The sequence below is a fragment of the Schistocerca piceifrons genome, chromosome 3 (genome assembly GCF_021461385.2).
Source record: "Schistocerca piceifrons isolate TAMUIC-IGC-003096 chromosome 3, iqSchPice1.1, whole genome shotgun sequence".
In the NCBI taxonomy this organism is placed as follows: domain Eukaryota; kingdom Metazoa; phylum Arthropoda; class Insecta; order Orthoptera; family Acrididae; genus Schistocerca; species Schistocerca piceifrons.
The window spans coordinates 503592188-503619457 of record NC_060140.1 but is presented as its reverse complement, the minus strand read 5'-3'; the positions used below and the strand labels follow the sequence as shown (position 1 = coordinate 503619457).

General features: G+C 38.0%; 1 protein-coding gene across 3 annotated transcripts in view; it reads right to left on the bottom strand.

The window, feature by feature from the left end:
* Nucleotides 1-27270, bottom strand: part of LOC124787971 (coiled-coil domain-containing protein 22 homolog) — a 199111-nt gene that overhangs the window by 130519 nt on the left and 41322 nt on the right. The gene's annotated exons all lie outside the window — the stretch shown is intronic.

Here is a 27270-nt window from a genome sequence, read left to right as displayed (position 1 = left end):
CTAACAGAAGTAAAGGGCATTAAGGAAAGATGGGCAGAATACACAGATCTGTATAAGAAAGAACTGAATACTGGTCATGACTAAGATAACATGATCTTACAACCAGAGCAAATATTTTAGAAAGTGAAGTCAAAGGAGCCCTAGAAAATACTGCTAAAAACAAGGCTAGTGGATATAATGATATTCGAGCAGAGCTGTTTGAAGCCACTGGAATGATTTCAGTGCTCAACAGTGGCCAAAAAGGCTCGAAAAGTTCAGTATTTATCCCATTTCCACAGAAGGGAATTTCTAAAGTGCTCAAATCACGGAACAGTCACACTTATCTCACATGCCACCAATGACATGCGTAAAATCTTAAAAAAACAACCTTTGTCTGTACAGTATATAGCCCAGTACCTGAAGAACAAGATGGATTTCATAAAGGAACAGGAACCAGAGATCTAGTTTCCCCACATCTGATGCACTATGGGGAAGGTGCAAGACTCTCAGAAATATGTTCATACCTGCATTATTATTATGCTTAAGCTTTTGACCAAGGCAGACACAATAAATTATGGGAAGTACTGGAAACATGGGAATGCCAGATTACCTCATTTATATGGAATTTAAAGCCTCAGCGAGAAGTCACAATGAGAATCCTATATGGAGAAACTAAATTTGTCAAGGTTCAGAAAGGAGTAGGGCATGACCACATACTGTCACCAAGTATGCACAGGCCACAACCAGTGGGCCGCATAAAGCCAGCTACCACTCTGATGGCAACCTGCACTTTATCCTTGTTTATTTGCTCCCCGAAGCAGTGCAGCTGGAACTGATTGACATGTTAAACGATGAGACACTGCAAATTAAATCTGATGAAAAAAATTTGTATAATTTCTATTGCCTGGTCAATAGAAATAATTGTAAGTTATCAGCAGAAAACGCATTGAAATGTGCTAGCCTTTCTTGGTCACCTTCTATATGTGAACAAATTTTCCTGTAACAAACATTAACGAATAAAAAAATAGAGCCTACTTGATGACTGACAAATTTGTGTTTGTCTATGACAAAAATCAGACAGAACAGACTGCTTGGACTTATGGTGTCGGAGAAAACTCCTTAGAGTTCTATGGACTACAGAGAGAACAAAATAGGTGGTATTACAGAAAATAAATCCAGACCACTCCTTGGAAGGTCTGATAATGAAACAAAAACTGACATATTTTGGGCACATCATGAGAAGACATGACTTACGTACCTGCACGTTCAGGGTGATCAAAGGCACAAGGATGATGAGATGGACTAATGGTTTCACAGCAGCAAGGGAGTCCAACCTGGAAAGCCTTTGGGAGACAGTACATGACAGGAGAGATTGAAGAAGAAATTGGCATGCTTTCGTCCACAGGGTTACACTGAGTCAGAATCAACTAGATGACACAGACAGACAAAAAGAAGAAATATGGAAGTTTTTGATGGAAAATATGAGGAATCGTATTTATGGGAATAATTCAAAGAACATATACAGACATCACTATTTAAGATTAGTTGAGAAGCAACAAAGAAGAGATGAGTAATAAAAGTGGGAACAGTAGACTGCAAGAGAAAAACCATCTCCTAAATCATTGAAAATGACCTACACCGAACACACACCATTTGTTAGGCATAACTTGAAATAAACAATTACATCACACTTACAGAAACTGATAATACACTTTGAGAAATGGTCTAGACATAGGATTTTAATTTTTGGTGAGATAAATATTGACTTAAGACTAAGGACATCTAAGCAACAAATCTACTCAATATGCTAAAATTGCATGACCTGTACTGTTTTAATGATAACTCAACAAGACAATATGCCTGCTTTGATAATGCTATTACCTGTGCTGAGACAAATCAGTGTGAACTAGGTTTGTTCAGTACACAGTTTTATCAGAGCATGAAGGCATTTGGTTTAAATTAAAAAGCTGATCTCTGACTCCTGGCATGACATTTTGCTTGAAAGTAATCACATTAGAAACGCATTTATATTATTCTTCAGTGCTCTGTCAGACACATTCAAAATTTGTTGCCCTAAACTAGAGAGAACAAAATAAGGGAACTGTCAGGTCTCACATCTTGCTTGACTGGTTCACACCAGATCTACAAAGGCTCAGAATCCTAAAATGATTTCTTATGACAAATCAAACAGTGAAATGGAAAGAAGAAACTACATAAGGTTAGAGAACAAATAAAAGGCAAAAAATAGATTAAGCATGTTCAAGCCAAATGATGATTTGTAATAACAGGTCCCAAAGTAAATATAAAGCACTCTGTGTAGTAGTGAAGATATTAGCAAGGGTAATTCCTGTGATGCTGGTGCTACACCAGATGATTTCAACACATTCATTAATAGGACAAGGATTTCTGCCTTGTGATAGACACCTTTCCAGTTTTGTTGCATAAGGTGGAAATCCTCGTCCTATTTTCATAGCAAGCACAAACGTAAGAACTGCAACACCGCAAGATGACATTCATTAATGCTGGCAATATAAATTACACTGCTGCAACTGAACATGTCAACATCCATAATTCAGTAAGTTACTCAAAATCAGAAGATATTTATGGTCCCACCAATTTTGTGAACAAAGAAATTGTGACTGTAATAGCACATCCACTATGTCCTCTTCTAAACCAAATATTTGTCAGTGGAACATTGCTTACAGCTCCAAATCAGTCAACAACTGTCTGTGAATAATATTCTTTGTGACTCAGTACAACTTAAGGTCCAGCTTGTCAAAAATGAATGAAGTTTGAAAATATCACTATCATTATCTAAATTAAGATTATCAGTTAATACAACACTTTTAGATCTCAACAAGGCATCTGATGCTGTCCGCCATAAAATACTGCTAAAAAAACTCTACTACTTCCGTTAAGAGGCTCAGAGCTATTTCTGATCAGATCCTACCTGAGTGACAGAAAACAAATTGTGCAGTTCAACAAAATGAAGCCAAATGTCTTGGATATCACAAAGGACACACCATAAAGTTCTATGTTTGCATCTTTGCTCTTCATAATATATGGAAATGACTTGCTCAGCATTATGTTGTGTAAATCCACTCTATGCAGATGACATCACTTTTGTTAGAGCTGAGGAAGACTTAGAAACATTAAAGCATGAATGTAGGATCATTGCAAAGCAACCAGTAAGCAGTTCCAAATCAATGAATTGCAAATTAATTATGAGAAAACTGTAGTTATCTTCTTTAGCTTATGTATTAAAGATGATACCAATGATTGTGCTCCAACCAAACTTCTTGGAGCCCGTCTTTTCTCAAAATTAACATGGAAGAGTCACACTGATTATATCTCTCTTAAGTTAGAATATGTGTCATTTGTTGGGTAAACTAAGGTCTTGTGTGAGTGATAAGTTATTGCGCCAAGCATAATATGCCTTTTTCCACATCCACCTGACATATGCCATTTTGTTATTGGGGAATTCCTCTCGACTAAAAAAGTTCTCATTTGGCAAAAGAAGGCAATCAGACACATGTGTAGAGTCAGAAATATTGAATCTTGTAGACTGTATTTCAGAAAACTAAAAATACCGTGTTATGTCCCTCTTTATACTAAGTTATCTAACTCACACACAAGAAAACCAGTACAGCCACAAACAAAGACAAACTGTTCATTAACGTCAGTAACATATAAAACAGCAGACCAAATGTTCCACAAAGCATCATTCAGATTAAACCTATATATGTGTCAATAAAGTGAATCTAACAAGTGCAGTATGAGGGACAATTTTGTATCTTGACACACAGCAATGAACTAAAATATTTTTTACACCATTTATGTAACTATATACGTAAGTGTTAATGTACACAGAAGATGACATTGATTGCATTTTTCAATGCTTAAACATGGATATTAAATAAATCTTTATGAATTATACTTTTTTATTTTTGTTAGCACTGCAGACATTTTTTGTGTGTTAAATGAGATAACAGCAGAAAAACACAAATTTGTAGCAATGTGTCCAGAGTATGCGCCTCCTTTGCTGCTGCATATGTTAGATCACTTCTTTTTATTCAAAGATGTCCCAGTTACCTACTGATCAACACATTTCATATATTGCATTAGAGAGGAAAGTTGCTACACACCATATAGCAGAGATGCTGAGTCGCAATAGGTTGAGTCGCAATAGGTACAATAACCACACACACACACACACACACACACACACACACACACACACACACACACACACACACACACACAACCTACTGATCAACACATTTCATATATTGCATTAGAGAGGAAAGTTGCTACACACCATATAGCAGAGATGCTGAGTCGCAATAGGTTGAGTCGCAATAGGTACAATAACCCCCCCCCCCCCCCCCCACACACACACACACACACACACACACACACACACACACACACACACACACACACACACACTACCTACTGATCAACACATTTCATATATTGCATTAGAGAGGAAAGTTGCTACACACCATATAGCAGAGATGCTGAGTCGCAATAGGTTGAGTCGCAACAGGTACAATAACCACCCACACACACACACACACACACACACACACACACACACACACACACACACACACACACACACACAGGAGTCTGTCTGAGACTGCAGAAGTGTGTGCAAGTTGGCGCGCGCGCATGTGCGTGTATGTATTGCTGACAAAGGCCTGAGTGGCCAAAAGCTATAATTGTGTGAATCTTTTTGTTGTGCCTATCGCGACTCAGCATCTCTGTTATATGGTGAATAGCAACTTTCCTCTCTAATATTGTTACATTACATCCTGGATTTTCCATCGTTTGATTACGTTTCATATATTGTTGTTACCTCACATGATCAGTCCATGCAAAAGGCAATCTATAAATTTGTACTGTAGTCTTCTTATGAAAACTTATTTATTTGCCAATATCACTGTGTTAACACATTAGTGAATTACTAATTTTGCCAATATAAATTGCCATCTTGCGATCTACAGAATAAAATATGCTGAGGTTACAGGTTCAAAGCAATATCAAAACACAATAACGCACACATAAAATCTCAATGATAAAAATTTATGTACCCATAAAACCAGTCAGTGGCATTAACATCACACAGTGCTTCAAATCACTGTCACAAGAAGAACAGACAATGTACTGTAAGATGATAAATCTCAAAATTCCCTTCATATGGATGGATGCAATCCAAAGCCAAAATACAGTAATGAACCCATCTAATAAGTAAAATTAAATAAAAACACACCATAAGAAAGTCAAGGTATTACAATAACATGCCAGATGTTCAATATTTATGTATGTACAACTTGGAATTTGTATACCATATGGTCACATTATGGGTATATAGTTTTTTGTAATTGAGTTTTTGTGTATGCGATAATGTGTTTTTATATTGCTATAAGCCAGTAACTTCAGCATATTTTCTTTTATAGATATGAAGAAGGCAATTTATATTGGTGAAATTAGTAATCCACTAATATGTTAACAAAACAATCTTGGCAAACAAATAAAAGTTTTCATAAGAAGACTACAATATCTTTCCTATCTCTTTTAAGTATTCAATGGTTTAGATGATAGTGTGTGGGATGTCATACAGGTAAGAAGGGAAATGGACTCAGAGGAGAGGACCTGGGAAGGGCCTAAGACTTCAAGCAGGGATTGGACGTTATGTTGGTCCTCTGGGACAGGATCACTTTGGCAAAGTTCATAGGTGTACAAGTCGGGCAATTGGCAAAGGTCTTCTGCCTTGGTAGTCAAACCTAAAATATATATGGCTACATGCTCACCATTTACAGGTTTTTCTTAATGACTAACTGTCTCTACTTCAAAATTCCTCTATGGTATAGAAAGAGTTGTCAAGTGATAACATTCTTAATCTACATTTGAAAATAGTTCTGTTTTCTGTCAGATATTTTACTTCCATGTGTAACTAGTCAGAGAGCTTTATAGGTGCATATTTCAGCTTTGGCAATGCTGACCATTTTTCCTTCTAGTGTTGTAATTGCAAATACCTTTGTTACTCTCAAACTTAGATGGACTGTTAATAAATTTTATAAGTAAACAAATGTACTGTGAGGCTGTGGTTAATATTCCCAGATGCTTAAAGAGAAACCTGCAAGATGCATATGTGAGAAACCTGCACATAATTCTATTTAATTTCTTTTATGCAATGAAATACTGTTTTGCTTAAGCAAGGAGTAACCCCAGGATACATCCAACAAGATATCAATGAAAGAAAGTATGTTAACCTACTGAGCTCTGTATCCCCAATGCTGTCAGTTATTCTTATGGCGAGAGATGGTGAACCTAAAAATTTTAACATGTCTACTATATGGTTTTTACAATTTAAGTTTTCATCAATATGCACACCCTTGAACTTACTGTTTTGTACCCTGTTTATTATTTATTGTTGGTATACCAAGTTAAATACATCAATTTCGTAACAACCTTATTTCAATTATCTGATCATTTAAAATTCAATTTATTCATATTCTCTCATTAATTTCATTCTGATATATGTACATTGGTTCGACTGTTGCTAACCAATACTTGAACATAAAACAAACAATTCTCATTGTTGTAATTTCAGGACAGTTTTTGTAAGGATTGAAATTAGAATCGGCATAGTCCATATCAATTCAGGCAGGCTAGGAAAAAAAATTTCTGCTCCAAGATATAGCTCCCCAATGATGACACTGCGCATACTATTTTGAAGATGTGAATTGCTTTATGACTACACAGAACGCCTCCATTTGGACTCATCTGTCAAAGTTCTTTTACTACAGCGTTCTGAGCTTTTTTATAATTTGTGGAAAAAAAAAATTTTTCTCAAAAATACCAATCCATAAAATTTTGTTTCTTTTTCTGTTAATTAGTGCCATATAGTTCTACATTCCCTGAAAAGGAGAGCTTCCACTTTTAGATTGAACAGATTTTATAAACAATTGAAATTTTTGGCATACATAAAACATGTTATACTACCACATTATCACATAACAGGCTCATAAAAATCAAAACCTAGCCTTATTTAACATAATTTTAGTTTGGAAAGATGAGTATGAGACTCATTTTTGAAGCATTTTAAATAGTTCCAAAATGAATGTGAAAGATTGAAAGACTTAGGCCTAAATGTTTCAGTTTATACAACTTCTGTGCACTCTGTTTTGTACTGAAATTAGCCAGTCAATGAACTAAAAATGTGTTCCACTGCTTCAGTATTAGACTGATGCCTTCCTGTTGAACCAATTGGAATTGGAGCACTTATAATCTTCAGAACATTGTTAACAGGAAGTGAGCACTGATGGTGGTGTTGCTGTCCTTCAGCTGGAAATCTATATCCACCAGCTGGTCCATGTGGTAGCATAAAGTCCAGTACAATTTTGTTTAACTCGTAACTGGTGTCTATAATCTCTGCAATCCACCAACAGTCAAACACACACACACACACACACACACACACACACACACACACACACATCCCCCTCTCAGGTTGTGAATCTGACTATTATCCTGCCATTTCCGAGGTGTTGGCCGAACGAACAAAATTTCTCCTTTCTTGTTCTTTGAAGTGCATGCAATATGAGTTCATACATCACTTCCGAGTCCAAAAATGTGTCTTCTGAATTCCTTTCACAGGAGTAGTTTATTTGGACCATTTTGCTTTTTTCTGTTCATGGAATTCTTCAATTTCCTTTTTGAATAAAAGAATGAGGGCTGTGGATGTGTAAGATTTCACAACTCTTGTAAAATCCTCAGCATTCTGAATTGCGGCTGCATTTGGTCTGGAAAGATTATGTTTTGTAGGATGGTGCTTCAGCAGGCCTCCTAGACCATCACAAGGCCCCTTCCCTTGAGCAATAGCACTGTATACCCAGTTAGTTGGCACAAGCAACTTGCCCAATTCAACCAGCTGGTAACGATTTTTAAAGTGACTAGGAGCACCATCAGAAATAATGATGATGATCTCTGCCTCTGTTTGCAGTTGAAGAATTTTGCACAATGCTAGCAAAGCGTGTGCCAAGTCGTGCCCTGTGTCATCACTTATAACTTTACACTTGTGGTCTTGTTCCAAAAATATGTCACTCCTGCAAAAATTGAAACCTGGTCATTACTCCAATGATACCCTTGTACTTCTTTTGGGAGGATTACAGACCAATTATCAGAAAAATCATAGTGAAGCACTAAACATAGTTCTTCAGCATGTACACACCCTTTCACTTCTGCAATGTGTTGATGTCGCAATGTCTTCTGATGCTGGTGTGTTACTGCTTTCACTGACCACTTACCAAGATCATCAATGAAACTATCAAAAGCAACAGTTTTCTTAATTAGTTTATTTTCCTCCCATGTCGCATATGCAATTTCTGCAGAGTTATCTACTATATCTTCCAGGCCAAGTGCCTGTAAAGACAGTCCTTCCTATCCAGGGCAGTCACCACATTCATAAAACAAACAAGTCTCTCGCTTTATGTCACAGACTACTAATGACTTCACACGGCCAACCAGTGTCTTATGTCACATTCTTCAGTAAATTCTTCAAAGTTACCAACAAAGTTCAAAATTCGCGACGTGCACACGTAAACAGAAATCTCTAGGTGGGTGTGGAACTACCCACTTAGATCATAGTGCATAAAATTTTGATCTTCCAGTATGTGAAGTTGTATAATTGCTCTTATCAATTGCAAAAGTTTCTTTAATACTACGAGTCATGTACCTCTTCACTTTCACAACTTTTTGACCTTCAACTGTTACAGTTACAGTGTCTTTTTTGTTGGAACTCTGATGAGAACAGTCCCATTTATCTTCCAGATAAATTGACTGCACTATTTGAACTTGAGCTATTTGTACAGGATGACCATAATAGGGATCTGGTCTTCCAAAGACTCCTTTTACAGACCTCACATTTCTTGATTTGTCTACCATTTAATACTGATGGAACATGGTTCAAAACTGTTTTCTTTGAAAATGTCTCTGGAATAATACTTAAAGCTTGAACCTTTTCACTGTAGGATGCACAATATTAAACAGCTGAATTGATATTGGTGAAAAATTCCTGGAAAGAGATGCAAGAGTGCTGTGGTTAACTTTTTTCTGAAGATGGAATTTCTGCTTGAAGAGCGTTGTCAGTTCTGCTGTAGTGTATTCATCCAAAGCTTTAGTAATTTCTCTGTGCTTTCTTGATGCACAGAGCTTATGACACGACTTCACTGACCACAATTTCTTAACAGGACTAACACCTAACTCTGTAGTTGACTGATTCAGGGTATTTATTCTTCCTCTATAGATGCAAAATCTGCATCATCTGTACCATGGGAGGCTTCACCTTGTTCAGATACTATCATTGATGCTATTGTGTCAAAACATTTAGAACACAAAAAGTCGTCACTGGAAACATCTTCACTTTGAAACAAAGTATTCAAATGAGAACACTTATTCCCAACCTGAACAAATTCTGTTTTTTGTTTTTCTTGTATATCACTCTTATGGATATGCAAATAGTCAGCACACTTCACTCTCCTGCAGCCCTAGTCAGAAGACATTTCAAACAGTCCTTTCCACAAAACACACTGCAACTGTGTCAACTGGCAGATTCCTCACAAAAACACAGAACTCACTGGATGGTCTCAGATTTCTCAGAAGCCTCTTCAGTAAATAAACTAGCACTTAACAACTACAATACAGAAACCTGCAATGAACAACCATGACAAAGAAACTGACAAGAAACTACAACAAAGTGCAAGAAATATCTGCAACTATGAATGTGAAAAGAAATAACTGCAACAAAGAAAGTGATAAGAAATAATTGCAACAAATACAATAGAAATAAACATTGTAACAAAGAAATTAGTAAGAAACAACTTCAGTGAAGACATACATTACCCTTGAAAGTTTTAAAAAAAATATATTATTTTTTTTTAAATAAAACCCGTCCAACTTAAAAGCGTAAGCTCTTCTTTAGAGAGAATATAGTACTACATGGTACTAATCAACAGAAAAAAAATTCTGGATTGACATTTTGAAAAAAAAAAAAAAAAATTCTGTAAATTATTTAAAAAATGCAAAAGCCGACAGTAAAAGAACTTGGACAGATATGTCCAAATGGATGATACCATTGTAATCATAAAGCAATTATCTTCTAAATAAAAAAACTCTAACAAACTATCTAGAACTGTTACAGGGACACAGCATTTTAAAAAAATTTCCGAGATTCGCATCTTCAAAATGGTGTTCACAGTGTCATCTTTGGAGGTCTGTATCTTGGGGCAGGAATTTTTTTGGAGAAAACAAAAAAATAGCTGTTTCTTACTTACTCGTGAATTTTAATATATGCTAAATTCAATAACATCAAAGATTATGAAGGTAACCGCCCTGCCTGAAGTGATACGGATTATGCCAATCCCATCAGTATTTGGGTGATAAACTCACAGAAATTTTAGGGACATTCTTCATGGTATAAGCAACTTCATAAAAAACATTGTCGACAAACATATTTTACAAATTTTAATAGTAAAAGCTAAAAGTTGTATAAAACGTTATCCTGCAATGTGAGATGAACAAATTAATGCATAACTGAGTGATGACAGTGTGTGGAATTGTGATTTTGATTGTAATCCATAAATTTTCTGTTTCTAATAATGGATTACATAGGCAGCAAGTGCTACAGATATATATATAAGGATGGCAAATAAGCCATGAGTGCATGTCAGTTTTCTGACAGTTTTTGTGAGCCATTTTTGTTATCGGATTATGCAATAAACATGTGATTTTGAAAGAGATCATCGTGTCAACCCGAATTTCTTGCAATATCTCTTAGCATTACCAAATCAACAGCTACACTGCCAAAAACTCAGCAAGTGGAGCAGAAAAACCACAAATTCTTTTACAGCTATTGCAGCATCTGTGATCAGTGAGAAATAAAGATGAGTGTTTGTTAATTACTTGTTGCGCACTGGTATATTTCAATTGTTATGGAGGATCCTGGACTTACAGCTGCACTGCTATGGAGGTTTTGCTAACAGGATTTTGAGTTTCAGGTTGATTTATGCAATAATGGTCACTGATACAAGATAGCTTTTAACAAACAGCACTGGAATGGATATCCAAAACAAACTACATATTAACACAAAAAAGGAGATTAAAAAGACAATAATTAAAAAGTGGACACAAAGAAGAAAATGATGTTTCTGCCATGGAACTGCATTATCAAGAACAACTGAGATAAGTAATTTGTTTATTCTTTTTCTGTGTGGTGGGAATTTTGTGTGGAAACTACAATTTTAGTATGAGGACTGAAATTTTCATTTAAAAAGTTTAGAACTGTGTTTGTTTAGCAATCCAGCAAGTAATAGTAATCTAGATAGTGTGTCCTTAGAAAACAGGATCAGGAAGTAGACAACGTTATGAGTTTAAATAACAAAAAATGGTTCAAATGGCTCTGAGCACTATGGGACTTAACTGCTGAGGTCATCAGTCCCCTAGAACTTAGCACTACTTAAACCTAACTAACCTAAGGACAAACCACACATCCATGCCCGAGGCAGGATTCGAACCTGCGACCATAGTGGTCGCGCGGTTCCAGACTGTAGCGCCTAGAACCGCTCGGCCACTCCGGCCGACTTTAACTAACAGCAGCACTGAAGTGAAATCAAAGTAAACAGTGATGTAGCTCAGGACCAGATTTGTGACAATGAGGCAGTAGTAAGTGGTAATGTGAATGCTTGTTCACCATTCCTTAAGTTGTAGCATCTAACAGTGGAATTGCAGAATTGTTGTCATGGTTATTTAATGAGACTATTAATATCATAACAATATCATGAGAAGGAAAGTTGCAACTTACCTTATAGCAGAGATGCTGAGTTCAGATATGCACAACAAAAAGACTCTCACAATTAAACCTTTCGGTCATTAAGGCATTCTTCAACACCAGTCTCAAGCAACTGAAACCACACTGCGAGTGGCAGCACCAGTGCATGATGGGAGTGGCGATTGGGTGGGGTTAAGGAGGAGGTTGGGGTGGGAAGGGGGAGGGCTAGAATGGTGAAGGTGGCGGACAGTGAAGTGCTGCAGATCAGACAGAGGGCAGAAGAGAGGTGTGGAGGGTGGGTGGGGGGTAGGGTACAAGGAGAAAATTCACAAAAAGGATGAAATGGATGGAAAAGGATGAAACAAGATGAAATCTGAGAGAGGCAATGATAGCGATAGGTGAAAACTCACTAAAACTGGTGAGAAGTCGCAAGGAGCAAAGTAAAGACTAACTGATAAAAAGTTTATATTACTGTGGGTAGCAGATCTGCGGGTGGGTAAGTGTGAAGAAAGGGGACTGCAGATGTGACTGGATGTTGGAATTAGTGGATGTGGATCGGGATAGGGATAGAACGGAGAAAGTGGAGAAGGGGGGAGAGTGGTGTGGGGGTGGGGGGCGGGTTTTGATTACCTCTCGTCGTGCCCTGAAATGAGAAATGTCCTGCCCACTGTCCTTCCCACCCCTCTCACAACGATATTGCATCGTCCACTGAACCTAAACAATATACTCGTCCATTCTTACACAACCCCTGCTCCCAATCCCTTACCTCATGGCTTATACCCCTGTAATAGACCTAGATGTGAGACCTGTCCCATACATCATCCTACCACCACCACCACCACCACCTACTCGAGTCCTGTCACTAACATCACCTATTCTATCAAAGGCACAACTACTTGTGAAACCAGTCATGTGGTCTACAAGCTAAGCTGCGACCACTGTGCTGCATGTCTGCATGAATGGCCACCAACAAACTGCAGCTGAGAAACAAGTGTACCACATTGTTTCTGAAAACGCTGCCAAACATGATATCCTTCATTTCAATGACTGCTTCATAGCTTGTGACATATGCATCCTTTCCATCAACAACAGCTTTTCTGAATTGTGCAAGTGGGAACTTTCCCTGCAATATATCCTATGTTCGCATAACCCTCCTGGCATCAACCTTTGTTAGTCACTATCCTCACCCATCCAACCCTTTCCCTGTTCCCATTCCAGCACTACACAGGCTTCATTCCACTACCACACCAAATCTTTTTATTTCTCTCCTTTTCCGTTCATGTCCCCCCCCCCCCACCCCCCACCTCTCCGCTGCCCTCCATCTGACCTGCAGTAATTCACTGTCTGCCACCTCCACCATACTATCCCTTCCCCTCCCTGTCCTACCCTCCTCCTTACCCCACCCAGTCGTCACTCCCATCACGTACTGGTGCTGCTGCTGCTTGCAATGTGGTTTCAGTTGCCTGAGACTGCAGTTGTGTGTGTGTGTGTGTGTGTGTGTGTGTGTGTGTGTGTGTGTGCTGTTGACAAAGGTCTTTATCTGCTATATGATGAGTAGCAACTTTTCTTCTCATGATATTTATTTATTTATTTTACATGGTTTATGCCCACACTGGACAACTAAAGTCAAACATACTACAACAGTCTACAATAATTAAGTTTAGGTCTTAGCAGTCAGCAATTTCTTCGTTTCCCAAAAGTTCTTCATTTGCTGTGATCTGGCTGCTCGTTCTTCTGTAGATATGACATACTTCTTCCGTTCTGATGGTTTGAATGTCAGCCATGTGTATTTGTTCTTCAGAAGCAGTTTCTCTTCTCTTTGTTGAATTTGGTGAGTGGTGATGTTCAGTTCATCCAGATCACTTTGTACTTCTTTAAACCAGGTGTTTTTGGTTTTGCTGTTCCAGAAGTAGTCAAAAAGTTTCTTCAGGATTCTAGTATTTGGCAGGAGAGATATGTGGCTGAAAAATGCAATCCTCCTTTTCCGCGTTGTATCAACAATGGGTTCATTTTCTTTATACACTAATGAATTTGGCAAAAGTCTCCACTGCTCAGTAACTTGGTGTTTCTTACTGATAATTGTTCAGAGTATTCTTCTAACAACTTTCTGCAATTTGTCAGTTGTTGCTTGAGTATTTAGCCTTAATAGTGCTTCACTTGCGTATGTTGCTTCCGGTTTAACGACAGAGGAGTAATGTCGAAATTTAGCATTTATTGAGAGCCATCGTTTTTTGTAGGCTGGCCACGTGGTTCTCTGGGCTCTCTGAAGTTTTAATGTTCTACTATCTATTGATGCTCTTCCATTAACAAACCAGGTAATAATCTCACCAAGATATTTAAACTTCTTTACTACCTTAATTTTTTGATCATTATGATTTACGATATGGGATGTGTCAACTGAGAAGCTGGGCATCATTTCTGTTTTCTTAAACGAAATTTGCAATCCGACCTTTGCCGCTAATCGTTCTAGTTGTTCTACTTGAACCTTTGCTTCATCAATATTGTTTGCTATCAGTGCCAAATCATCTGCAAATGCAAGGCAGTTAAGTTGAATCTTTCTTCCAATCTTAATAGATGGTGGGCATATCTTGTTCCATTCACGCATGATTTTCTCCAGCACACAATTGAACAATAATGGAGACAATCCATTGCCTTGTCGAAGGCCAGTATGAATCTCAAAAGGTTCTCATGATATTGTTACATTCCATCTTAGATTTTCCATTGTTTCATCATTATTATAAATTCCCTTTACTTTATGTCTATGGTCACAAATTTTTTGTCATCAGACTACCAGTTTTGGTCTATAACGACCACCGTCAGATCTGTTTTATAAAAACAGATATTAGGACATGTTTTATCAAAACGATCTGAAAATGGTCGTTATAGTCTGAAATTGGTAGTCTGATGACAAAAAAATTTGTGACAATAGACTTACAATAATAGAAATTTATTTTGTATTCGGGTCACTGTTCAATTTGCGACTATGTTGCAGCTTGTGGAACTGTTAATACTTCAAGTAATACCATAGCTTGCAGAATTACCAAGTACCGAACACAGTTTCAAAGTTGTTCAGAAGACTGTAACAGGAAGTAGTGATGCACTGAAAAACGTAATAAATAACAACAAGCCAGGCTTAGAATTTAAATTCAAAAAATCAGGAGACTCTTCTAATAACAAGGTATCAGAGTTACACTCCAAACTCAATAATGTAGACAAACTTAAATACCAAAATAGGTGCATGTAGTAGCAAAATGAATAAAGTGAACAAGAAATTTACTGAGTTGAAGGAAATTGTTGTAGCTAAAAAGCTTTAGCAATAATTGTGTTGGCTTGTGGGATAACAATCTCAATTAAGCATTTTCCAGATGACAGTAAAATTCGCCCTGTTGATTTTTTACACCAATGTAAAGAGAACTTTTAAGTGGTATAACTGATAATCTAAGTGTCAAATTTTTAAAGAAGACTTCAGATGAGAAGGCACTGTCATAGGCAAATCAAAATATTAATACTGAAATGTCTTATGATAAATTTGAGATTTTTTTGAAATAAATTTTGATCTGAAACCGAGTGAAGAATGAATTTTTGAATGGGCTAATTTATAGAGAGGCACACAAAAGCATGAAATCTTTTGTATATTATTTTCTGAATACATAAAGTATGAGATATAATTTTACTTTATAACAATGTCAATATCCCCTACTACAGGATGTGTGTCCTCTTTGCACAACCTCTAGGGACCCAACCCTGGGCCATTTGATTCTGTAATTTAGTCCTCTGATGGTACAGTTATTCCCCTACTCTTCTTTTACTCTGTTATTGCTGCTGATGTCTGACCTGTGACTGTCAATTTTCATTTACCTAACACTGTGGAATTATGGTAAGAAAAGGTTATACAGAAACATTACTGAGCAATGAGAGATGAAATGTTAATCTTACAAAGAAGCTCAGTCTTTGTGCTGAAACTTTATTTGCTTTCTGTATTAATTTCATCTTATTTGTACTCCGTGAGTCTGCCAACTACACAACTATATACCACCAATTCTCACGGGTAATATTAAACATGTGAGACAGATTTTCCTTGGCAATGGAAGAGTTTGTTGGAGGAGTGGACTGTATACACTGAGTAACCTATACATGAACAATGTTTAAAACTGAACTGTGATGAGTTGTTTCGAAGTTAATACTTGACTATGCACACAGAATTTTGTACTTTAGTCAGTTGTACTAGCAATCTTAAAAAAGAAATCACACAAACGAATTACTACTGATACTAATATAATAGAGGGAAGCATTCCACGTGGGAAAAATATATCTAAAAACAAAGATGATGTGACTTACCACACAAAAGCGCTGGCAGGTCGATAGACACACAAACATACACAAACATCAAGTTTTCGCAACCGACTGTTGCTTCATCAGGAAAGAGGGAAGGAGAAGGAAAGATGAAAGGATGTGGGTTTTAATGGAGAGGGTAAGGAGTCATTCCAATCCTGGGAGTGGAAATACTTACCTTAGGGGGGAAAAAAGGACAGGCATACACTCGCACACACACACACACACACACATATCCATCCGCACATACACAGCCACAAGCAGACATTTGTAAAGGCAAAGAGTTTGGGCAGAGATGTCAGTCGAGGCTGAAGTACAGAGGCAAAGAAGTTGTTGAAAGACAAGTGAGGTATGAGCAGCGGCAACTTGAAATTAGCGGAGGTTGAGGCCTGGTGGATAACGAGAAGAGAGGATATCAGTATAACCTCTCTTCTCGTTATCCGCCAGGCCTCAACCTCCGCTAATTTCAAGTTGCCGCCGCTCATACCTCACCTGTCTTTCAACAACTTCTTTGCCTCTGTACGTCCGCCTCGACTGACATCTCTGCCCAAACTCTTTGCCTTTACAAATGTCTGCTTGTGTCTGTGTATGTGCGGATGGATATGTGTGTGTGTGCGAGTGTATGCCTGTCCTTTTTTCCCCCTAAGGTAAGTCTTTCCGCTCCCGGGATTGGAATGACTCCTTACCCTCTCCCTTAAAACCCACATCCTTTCGTCTTTCGCTCTCCTTCCCTCTTTCCTGATGAAGCAACCGTTGGTTGCGAAAGCTTGAATTTTTTGTGTATGTTTGTGTTTGTTTGTGTGTCTATCGACCTGCCAGCGCTTTTGTTTGGTAATTCACATCATCTTTGTTTTTAGATATATTTTACTACTGATACTAGAAGATATATTTCTTTAGATTGTTAAGAGATATTGGAGTGACTTTTTTTAAACAATTACTTATTACTTTCACACAAGCACTATGTTGTTACGAGAATATTGCTGCAAATTTATGTTAGGTACTTTACATGCATCCTGTGGGTAATTTTGTGGTTCAGTCATAATGAGTAAGAAGTATAAGGATACTTCTTTGAACTAATGCACAGATATTTCAGTTGAATCCACTTTATACATACATATCATCTTTATATGCTATTTCACATGATTTCTATTCTACTGGGAATGAAAAAATGATGTTAGTGATACACAATGAGTATGGTAAATATTACTTTACACTATCTTTCTTGTCATCAAGCTGCAGAGTGACTGATAGACTATTGTGAAGAAATAGTTTGAGTTTGACCATAAAATATCTCAAAAATATTCACATGGAAGAGTTCTACATTGCCTATGCTGCAGACACTACTAAAAAGTGATTTTAAATGAGCTGAATGTATATAGCCTATTATGTTATTAGTTACATCTTATTGACAAAACATGAATTAGCTGTTTTGTGGAACACACACAAACACGCCCCCCCCCCCCCCCCCCCCATTCCCCATATACACAGAGAATTTATGCAAACAGATATTGAATAATATACAGAAAAGAATGTCTGAGTCACAGCAGTTTGTGAAGTCATTTAGCCAATGCTCTTGTCAGATACATGTATTCTTACTGTCTTGTACTTCCGCACTGTTCACATATTGTAGGATCAATGGTCAAGGATCAGGATGACTCGAGAGTTTTGTTGTGTATTATGGTATTTTACTGCAATTTGTCTTAAGGCACATAGCCTCAGTGGCACACTTTTACTTCAGTTCATTTGTTCATTGAGAGATGCATTTGAATAAACAAGTTTCATTGTTATTTCTTTTTGAGAGGTGGTGAACTGCAAAACTAATTAAATAATTTATGGGAGATTACAAAGGTGCTGAAATGCAAGTCTACTACTGACCCATGAGGTGTGAATATCCAGTATATTACGTCAAAAAATATTTGTGTGACAGACAGTTAATGCTATTTACATGGTGCATTTAAGCAAATTTAAAAGGAGGATTACTTTGGATGAGTTATAGTAAAGGACAGTTGTTGGCTTACTGTAATGTAACTTTGTTGGATCAGTAAAGGACTTACCTGAATAGAATTTGCATATACGCTATCAGTTGTAGTGACACATCCGACTGGATTAATAACTGTTAATCATACACTGAAGATCCAAGGAAACTGGTACACCTGCCTAATATCGTGAGGGGGGCCCCCCCACAACCACACAGAAATGCCACAACACTATGTGGCATGAACTCAACTAATGTTGAAGTAGTGCTGGAGGGTATTGACGCCATAAATCCTGCAGGGCTATTCATAAATCTGTAAGAGTACAAGGGGGTGGAGATCTCTTCTGAACAGCACGTTGCAAGGCATCCCAGATATGCTTGTCACATTGTCCTGCTGAAATTGCTAAAGTCCATTAGAATGCAAATGGACATGAAGGTGATCAGACAGGATGCTTACATAGTGTCATCTGTCAGAGTCGTATCTAGATGTATCGGGGGTCGAATATCGCTCCAACTACGCATGCCCCACACTATTACAGAGCCTCCACCAGCTTGAACGGTCCCCTGCTGGCATGCAGGGTCTATGGATTCATGAGGTTGTTTCCATGTCCGTACACATTCATAAGCTCAATACAATTTGAAATGAGACTCGTCCGACCAGGCAATATGTTTCCAGTCATCAACAGTCCAATGTCTGTGTTGACAGGCCCAGGAGAGGCGTAAAGCTTTGTGTTGTGCAGTCATTAAGGGTACACGAGTAGGCCTTCGGCTCCAAAAGCCCATATCGATGATGTTTCATTGAATAGTTCATATATTGACACATGTTGATGGCCCAGCATTGAAATCTGCAGTAATTTGCAGAAGAGTTGCACTTCTGTCACGCGGAATGATTCTCTTCAGTCGCCATTGGTCCTGTTCTTATAGGATCTTTTTCCGGCCGCAGCAATGTCGGAGAATTGATGTTTACCAGATTCCTGATATTCACAGCACCCTCATGAAATGGTTGTCCACTTCAACGCTACCTCTCAGATGCTGTGTCCCTTCGCTTGTACGGCGACTATAACACTACACTCAAACTTACTTAACTCTTAATAAGCTGCCATTGTAGCAGCAGTAACCAATCAACAACTGTGCCAGGCACTTGTTGTCTTATACAGGAATTGCCAACTGCAGTGCCATATTCTGCCTGTTTACATACATCGGGTATTTGAATACACATGCTTATAGCAGTTTCTTTGGCGCTTCAGTGTTTATTTTGCACACTTAACATACTGATTTGTAATTTTATGAACATTTTATTACATATCAATGTGAGGAATACTTGCACAAAAGCATGAGCCTGTACAGTATTCCTTATATTATGTTACCATAATTGTACAGTACTGGGAAGAAGGAGGAAGGAAATTATTAATTGCTAATTTTATTACTGTATGGAAATAAACATTAATTTGCTAACATCAGAGGGACACTAGCACAAAAGCATGTGCCTGTATCGTGTATCCCTCTTAAGGGGGAGGGAGGGGGGGGGTTATGGGTGGGGGGGATGGAGAGAGCAAGTATAATGTCAAAATGAATTTTCAAACATCCAAAAAAACAACTGAAAATGACTTTGCTGTCTACACAATGTCGCATCTTTTATTCTGTCTTGGAGGATTTGAGAATGTCTGTTACCCACAAATGCCATTTGAGAAAGTCGTGCACCAATATTGGTAAAATTGACCAAAACTTATCTTGCTAGAGGCTACTTCTAAGAAACAACATTTGTGTAATGATAATGAAATTTGAAACTTTAATATAAGCACTATATCCATATATTTGAACATCAACCATGTATAACTACTTCCTGTTCTCTTTCTTTGTACACTGTGCAGTGTATGTTGCAGCGACTAAAATTCAATTGTATGTATTTGCAGAGATTACCCAACACAGACTGTGTGCCTGGGAGTACCACAGGAATATTAAGAGACTGGAAGGAGGAGTTACCACAAATGGACTAGAATCTTCTCAAGCAGTGAGACTAGCATACAAGAGGAATATATACATTTTTTTTTCTTTTTTTGCGTATTTGATCTACTACACTCACTGTCACATTTTACCAGGTTTACCAGTATGAAATGAGCGTGGTTTTTTTTTTTTTTTTTTTCTCTGTGTGTGTGTGTGTGTGTGTGTGTGTGTGTGTGTGTGAAAATGAAACACTAATTTTGAATTGAAAAGTAAAAACATTTTATTCAAAGTACTGGCCATTGCTTTCTATACATTTTGACCACCTTTCTGGTAATTTGTGGACACCACACCAATAGAAATGTTCGACTTTTGAAGAAAACCAATCAGATACCCAATTTTCGACTTCTTCATAGGAATCGAAGTGTTCCTCAGCCATTGCGTGTCCCATTGATGAAAACAAATGGTAGTCGGAAGGGGCCAAGTCTGATGAATACGGCGGGTGGGGTAGCAGCTCCCAGCCAAGTGTTTTGATTGTATCCTGAACCAGTTTTCCTATGTGTGCAGGTGCATTCACATGTAAAAAAATTACTTTGCATGTCTTCTGGCCCATTCTGGTCTTTTTTCGATCAATGCATTGTTCAAATTGATCATTTGTTGTCTGTAGCGATTAGTATTCACAGTTTCACTGGGTTTTAGAAGCTCATGATACACCACACCTTTCTGATCCCACCAAACACAGAGCATTGTCTTCTTGCCGAATCGATCTGATTTTGCAGTCGATGTTGATGGTTGTCCCAGATTAACCCATCATTTTTCCAATTTAGGATTCTTAAAATAAATCCAGTTTTCATCGCCAGTAACAATTCTATGCAAAACTGATTTTCTTTCATGTCTTTGAAGCAAAATTTGACAAATGGTTTTCCGGTTTTCCATCTGTCTTTCATTCAATTCATGTGGCACCCATTTTCCACATTTTTGGATCTTTCCCATAGCTTTCAAACAGTCAGAAATTGTTTGTTGTGCAAAAGTTAGCATTGCTACCATTTGCTTCTGACTCAAAGTATCATCTTCATCCAATATTGCTTGCAATTCGGTGTCTTCGAACATTTATTGTGGTCTTCCACGTTCTTCATTTCTTACATCAAAATCATCATTTCTGGACTGTTGGAAACCATATTTTGCATGTTGCTTCTGATAGAGCATGATCACCATATGTCTCGACAAGCATTCGATGCGACTCTGCAGCACTTTTTTCTTTTTAAATGAAAACAAAAAAAATGATGCTTTCCGCAAATCATCACTTTCTGGTACAAAATTCGACATTGTTAACACGATGAAAACATATGATGTTGTTTGTTCCATGACTTGATGTATACTAAATATCTTTGACAGATGTCACACCAACCAAACAAATGTTCCTTATCGACACATTTGTATCTTAACGCTCAGTTCATACCGGTACACCTGGTATGTTCATTGAAGTCAACTTCATATGGTACTGACTGGCAATTTTGGGGGAATTTTAACTATTCTTCTGGCAATTGATTGAAGTTTTATTTTTAACGGAGTATCATTTCTGATTTTCATCAACTTTGCTCCAAGAGGTGGGTGTTTAAATGTACCAATATATGATTGTTAGGTTAAGTATGACATTAAGTGTTGACTTTAGGTGCCAGTCTGTCACATTTACAGGCTTACATACATTTTGTAGCAACCTTATTTCAATTATCTGACCATTTAGAATTCAATTTATTCATTTTCTGTCATTAATTTCATTCCGATATGTGTACATCAGTTCGACTGTTACTAACTGATACTTGAAAATAAGACAAACGATTCTCATTTTTGTAATTGCAGGACAGTTTTTGTAAGAATTGAAATTAGAATCCCAACAGTATTTGGGTAATAAACCCACAGAAATGTTACGGACATTTTTCAGCTAATTAACTTTATGAAAAATATTGTTAGCCAACATATTTTATGAATTTCAATACTAAAAGCTAAAAGCCTTGTAAAACTATGTTGCAATGTGAGAGGAGCGAATCAATGTGTAACTGAATGATGACAGTTTGTGTACACTAGCAATAATTTGACTGTAATCCATAAATTTTTTGTTTCTAGTAATGAATGACATAGACAATAAAAAAAATGTGAGTCACTTTTGTTACAGTATTATGCAAAATGTGATTTTGAAAGAGGCATCCTATGCACCTGAATTTCTTGAAATTTTTCTTAACATTTACCAAACCCACAGCTATACCGTCAAGAACTCAGAAAGTTGCAACAAATTTTGATGGAGCAGATAATTCGCAAATTCTTTTACAGCTACTGCAGCATTGGAGATCACCAAGTAATAAAGGTAAGTATTTGCTAATTAATTATTATGCAGTGATATATTTCAATACCGCCAGAGAAGGTGCCTGTTTGTCAGTGGATAGTGCCTGATTCTCAATTGTGTTAAATCCAATTCATTCATCTGTGTGACTGGAGGGAAGTTCACCATATCAAAACTGTTGGCTTCACCACCCTCTCATTCCTCCCACTAATATACAATTCTCCTCTTCAACAATGAGGTAACAGCATCCAAGTGAACAGCACAGAGTAGTACGTTATTTTTGTTGCAGCACGTGCACTTATTGCCATGTTAGCCTGCTCATATTTCTGGTTTCCCACATAATCCATTACCCAGCAGAATGATACTTACTTCTATTGCCAAGGTAGTATGTGGATTGTGTCTTATGTTTTGGAGCACTTTTGTTTGGTGTGTACATTTGCTGAATGTTTTGAAGGGCACCTAGGAAATCAGAGGAAACAGGGAAATTATTCTGACAATTGCAACCCATCTTCTCCAATGCCATTAGGTATGCACAAGCTCTGCAGCAAAGAATGTAAATTCATCTGGAAGTTTAATTCTATTCTAGAGACAATGCTAGGGGAAAGTGCCGAGCAGCTGACTGTGTGGCCCTGGTTACATATAGCAGTTCAGGTAACTTAAGTTTCAGAGATCATCTAAAAGTTTGTAAAATGCTTGTTTAAAAAATAAACTCTGATGTAAAAGATTTCTTCTACTGTCTCAAGTTTAAAAACAACCTTGGCCTTACTTTTAACTGGGGAGGTTATTTGCTCCAAATCTGTATTAAAACATTCAGGTTGCTTCTTTACTTTAAAGCCAAATGGTCTTGCTGGTCCTGTCATTTACATACATTAAGTCTGCTGACAGATGGGGAGGAGACTGAGGGTCGATCATATTTTATATATGTATGTCATATTATGATGATTTCTACCAGATTGTTAGGTGGTTTCTGAGCTCAGTACAAAGGATGGGTACAGAGCTTATTCCAAAGGTTCCTGTCAGTAATCTAATGTGCTCATGGTGAATGGAGTCAAAGCTCCATGGTTGTGCAAACCAGAGAAAACACTGTTATAAGTCCTCCCAACCTCGTACAAAAGCAAATCTCCTATGCCTTATTGTTCCAGTCTCCGACCACCTCCCCAAGTCCCACCATCCAGCCACAGAGGAGCATTTCCCTCATAACTCTGTACCACCCAAGACTGGAGCAACTGAACGACATTCTCCGCAAGGGTTTCGATTACCTCTTGTCATGTCCTGAAATGATAAATGTCCTTCCCACTATCCGTCCCACCCCTCCCACAATGGTATTCCACTGTCCACCGAACCTACACAATCTACTCGTCCATTCTTACACAACCCCTGCTCCCAATCCCTTACCTCATGGCTTACACCCCTGTAATGGACCTAGATGTGAGACCTGTCCCATACATCCTACCATCACCACCTACTCCAGTCCTGTCACTAATATCACCTATTCAATCAAAGGCAGGGCTACCTGTGAAACCATTCATGTGGTTTACAAGCTGAGCTGCAACTGCTGTGCTGCTTTCTATTTAGGCATGACAACCAACAAGTTGTCTGTCTGCATGAATGGCCACCAACAAACTGTGGCCAAGGAACAAGTGGACAACCCTGTCGCTGAACAAGCTGCCAAACAAGATATCCTTCATTTTAATGACTGCTTCACGCCCTGTGCCATATAGATCCTTCCCACCAACACCAACTTCTCTGAATTGTTCAAGTGGGAACGTTCCCTGCATTACATCCTATGTTCCCATAATCCTGCTGGTCTCAACCTTCGAAAGTCACTGTCCTCACCCATCCAGCCCCTTCCCCTATTTCCATTCCAGCACTACACAGCCATCATTCCACCACAACACACGACCTTTTTATTTCTCTCCTTTTCCACTGCTCCCCCCCCCCCCCCTCCTCCTCCATACCTCTCCTCTGCCCTCTGTCTGTCCTGCAGCACTTTACTGTCCTCCACCCCCACCACACTCTCTCTTCCCCTCCCTGCCCCAGTCTCCTCCTCACCCCTACCCAGTCACCACTCTCATCATGCACTGGTGCTGCTGCTTGCAGTTTGGTTTCATTTGCCTGAGATTGCAGTCATTTGTGTTGTGGTGTGTGTGTGTGTGTGTGTGTGTGTGTGTGTGTGTGTGTGTGTGTGGTTGAAGAAGGCCTTTGTGGCTGAAAGCTATAATTGTGATAGTCTTTTTGTTGGGCCTATCTGTAACTAAAGCATCTCCGCTGTATGGCGAGTAGCAACTTTCCTTCTCATAATATTGTTGCATTCTATCCTGGATTTTCCATTGTTTGATTGTTATATGTCTGGCATGCTCAAATGAAAAGCTCTGTAAAATACCAACAGGGAGAACCTGTGTCAGTACACAACAAATACTGTGAGAAGCCACGCCACACCACACAATCACAATCACTTAATCACTTGCTTGGCACTTCTCAGGTTCGAGTAGTGTCCTTCAGATGGCACTCACAAACATGGACCTCTTTCTGCTTCCATACCATTCCCTCCAGCATGTCTTGTACATCGTCAATAGTGTGGACAGTCAATAGGGAACGCTGTTAACCACAGACTACTTTGCTTCTGCCTCGTACACACAGGAATGGATATTGTTCCATCAATAGGCTCAGAACACGATGCAATGTAGATACTCAGGACAGTCACAAACCAGCTGTTAGGCAGCTCACTTCAGTGCCTGCAGTTCACTCAGCATACTACTCCGAAGGCTACCTTACGACTTAGCAGTCGATATTTACCGAGAACTATAACAGTTACTATCAGTGATACTTATAATATCAAAGACTGCCAACAGACAGCAAAGATATTTTAGATATCACTTTATTAGGTATAGGACATCAAGTGCCATGTGTCAAACTGTCCCAAAGTGAAGTATCATGTTGTAACACATTTTAGTAACTGTTATTTCTCAAGCATGAAAATCAGCTGCCATTAAGTAACCATAGCAGGGAAACAGTTTTCTGTTACCATGAATGTTTGGGCTGAATTAAAGAGTAGCATTCAGTTGCTACAACTACAACACACATGAGCCCTGTTCCATCATGCACTGCTTTTAAATTTATTTTCCTGATCTTCCATATCATTTTCATTCTCTCTGTGTGGGTTATTTTTCTTCTGTCAGTCCACTTGTATACTTTGCTCCTATTTATTTTTTTCTTTCTTTTGTTTTCTTACACCACATCCTGTCTGTACTGTCTAACAGTTTACCTTCTGACTGAACAGATTTCTGCCTGTTACTTCCACTGCTTCTATCTGATCCTTTATAACTTGTTGGATCCATGGTACATTCTTTAATTTTCCGATGTATGTCATAATCTTTTGTGTAAGTCATACTGTTAAGAATCTCTGAACTTTTTCATAAAATTTTAATATTTGCTTTCTAAGGTCTGCTGCCAGATTTCATAATATCTTTGTTGCTGTGCGGGATTTTAGTCTGTGTCTGTCTTCTGTTTTCTTCTAGGCAATCCTTTGTTTTTGCTTCAGTATGTTTTCCAAATCATCTTTTTGGTTGAGAATTGAAATTTAAACTAAATATGGTATCATTGAGATACTAGAAGTGTCTGCTCATTTTGATTTGTCCATACTTCATGTTTGATTTCTGATATGTTAAATTTGGTACAGATGAACTCTGGTCTTTCTAAATAGGTTTGTAGGCCAGTTTTTTTCAGTTCACAAGTTGAAAGAGTGTTTGAAATTTGTAAACAGTTTGATCTCAAAATTACCAGCACATTTTTTAAACATGTGGATATTCATAAATATACATGGCAACAGATCGCTAGGGAACTTTGTTCTGTAATAGATTATGTTATGCTCAGACAGACACGTAGTTTCAAGGCAGCCCAGAGTGGATCAGATCATTACCTAGCAAAAATGAAGTGTTTTTGGCAATGGAAGAAGGCAAAGAATAATACTAACAACATTAAAATGGACCGTGCTGAGGAAACTCAAAATCTACACTTCAATATTCACAGCCTGTAAGATGGAAGTATACAAACATTCTTTGCTGCCAGAATGGGAAGGACATTGGAAGAATCATTAGAAGGAAGTACAGAGGAAATAAACAGTGAGAGTCACTAATTATTGCCACCAAGAATAACTCTGAAAGTATGATAGGAGTTGAAAAGTTAGTGGAACAAAATTTGCATGGGACAACGGGAGCCATAATATGACACTGGCTTTTTTTGCTAGGTGGGGTCGCTTCAGAGATACGAAGACCAACTTTGTTTTTTTAAATGGGATGCTATAGGTTGGTACTTATTTTATGATAGCAGCTATAGAGACGAATCCAGTGATGTGTAACAGTAAGGTAGGTCAGCAAAGGTCACAAAGGTGGCATGAACGTCCATTTACAGGTGTTCGAAGTGATGACCATTGGTATCAATGCAGTGCTGCAATCTTCTCATCATGGCTCGAGTGGTATTCCTTATCACATCGGCATTTATCAAAGCACATGCTCTGACAATTCTCTCTCATATATCGTGCGAATAGTAAATATTCGCCAAATACGGTATATCCATCTAAAGTGCCATTGACATGTAAACACTATTCAATGGTTTCGCAATACAACACTAACAGGAATGGTAAGACTAGTATCGTCGAATCAAGCAAATGTGAATGATGTATTTGTTCGAAGAACAAGTTGATATGCTTCTCATTTACTGATAATGCCAACGAAATTCAGTGAGAGCTAGAGACTTACACACTGAAAGATATCTTCAATGTACTCACCCTACACGTTGTACATGTAAATATGTCTGCCTGTGTCTGTATATGTGCGGATGGATATGTATGTATGCGTGTGTGCGCGCGCGAGT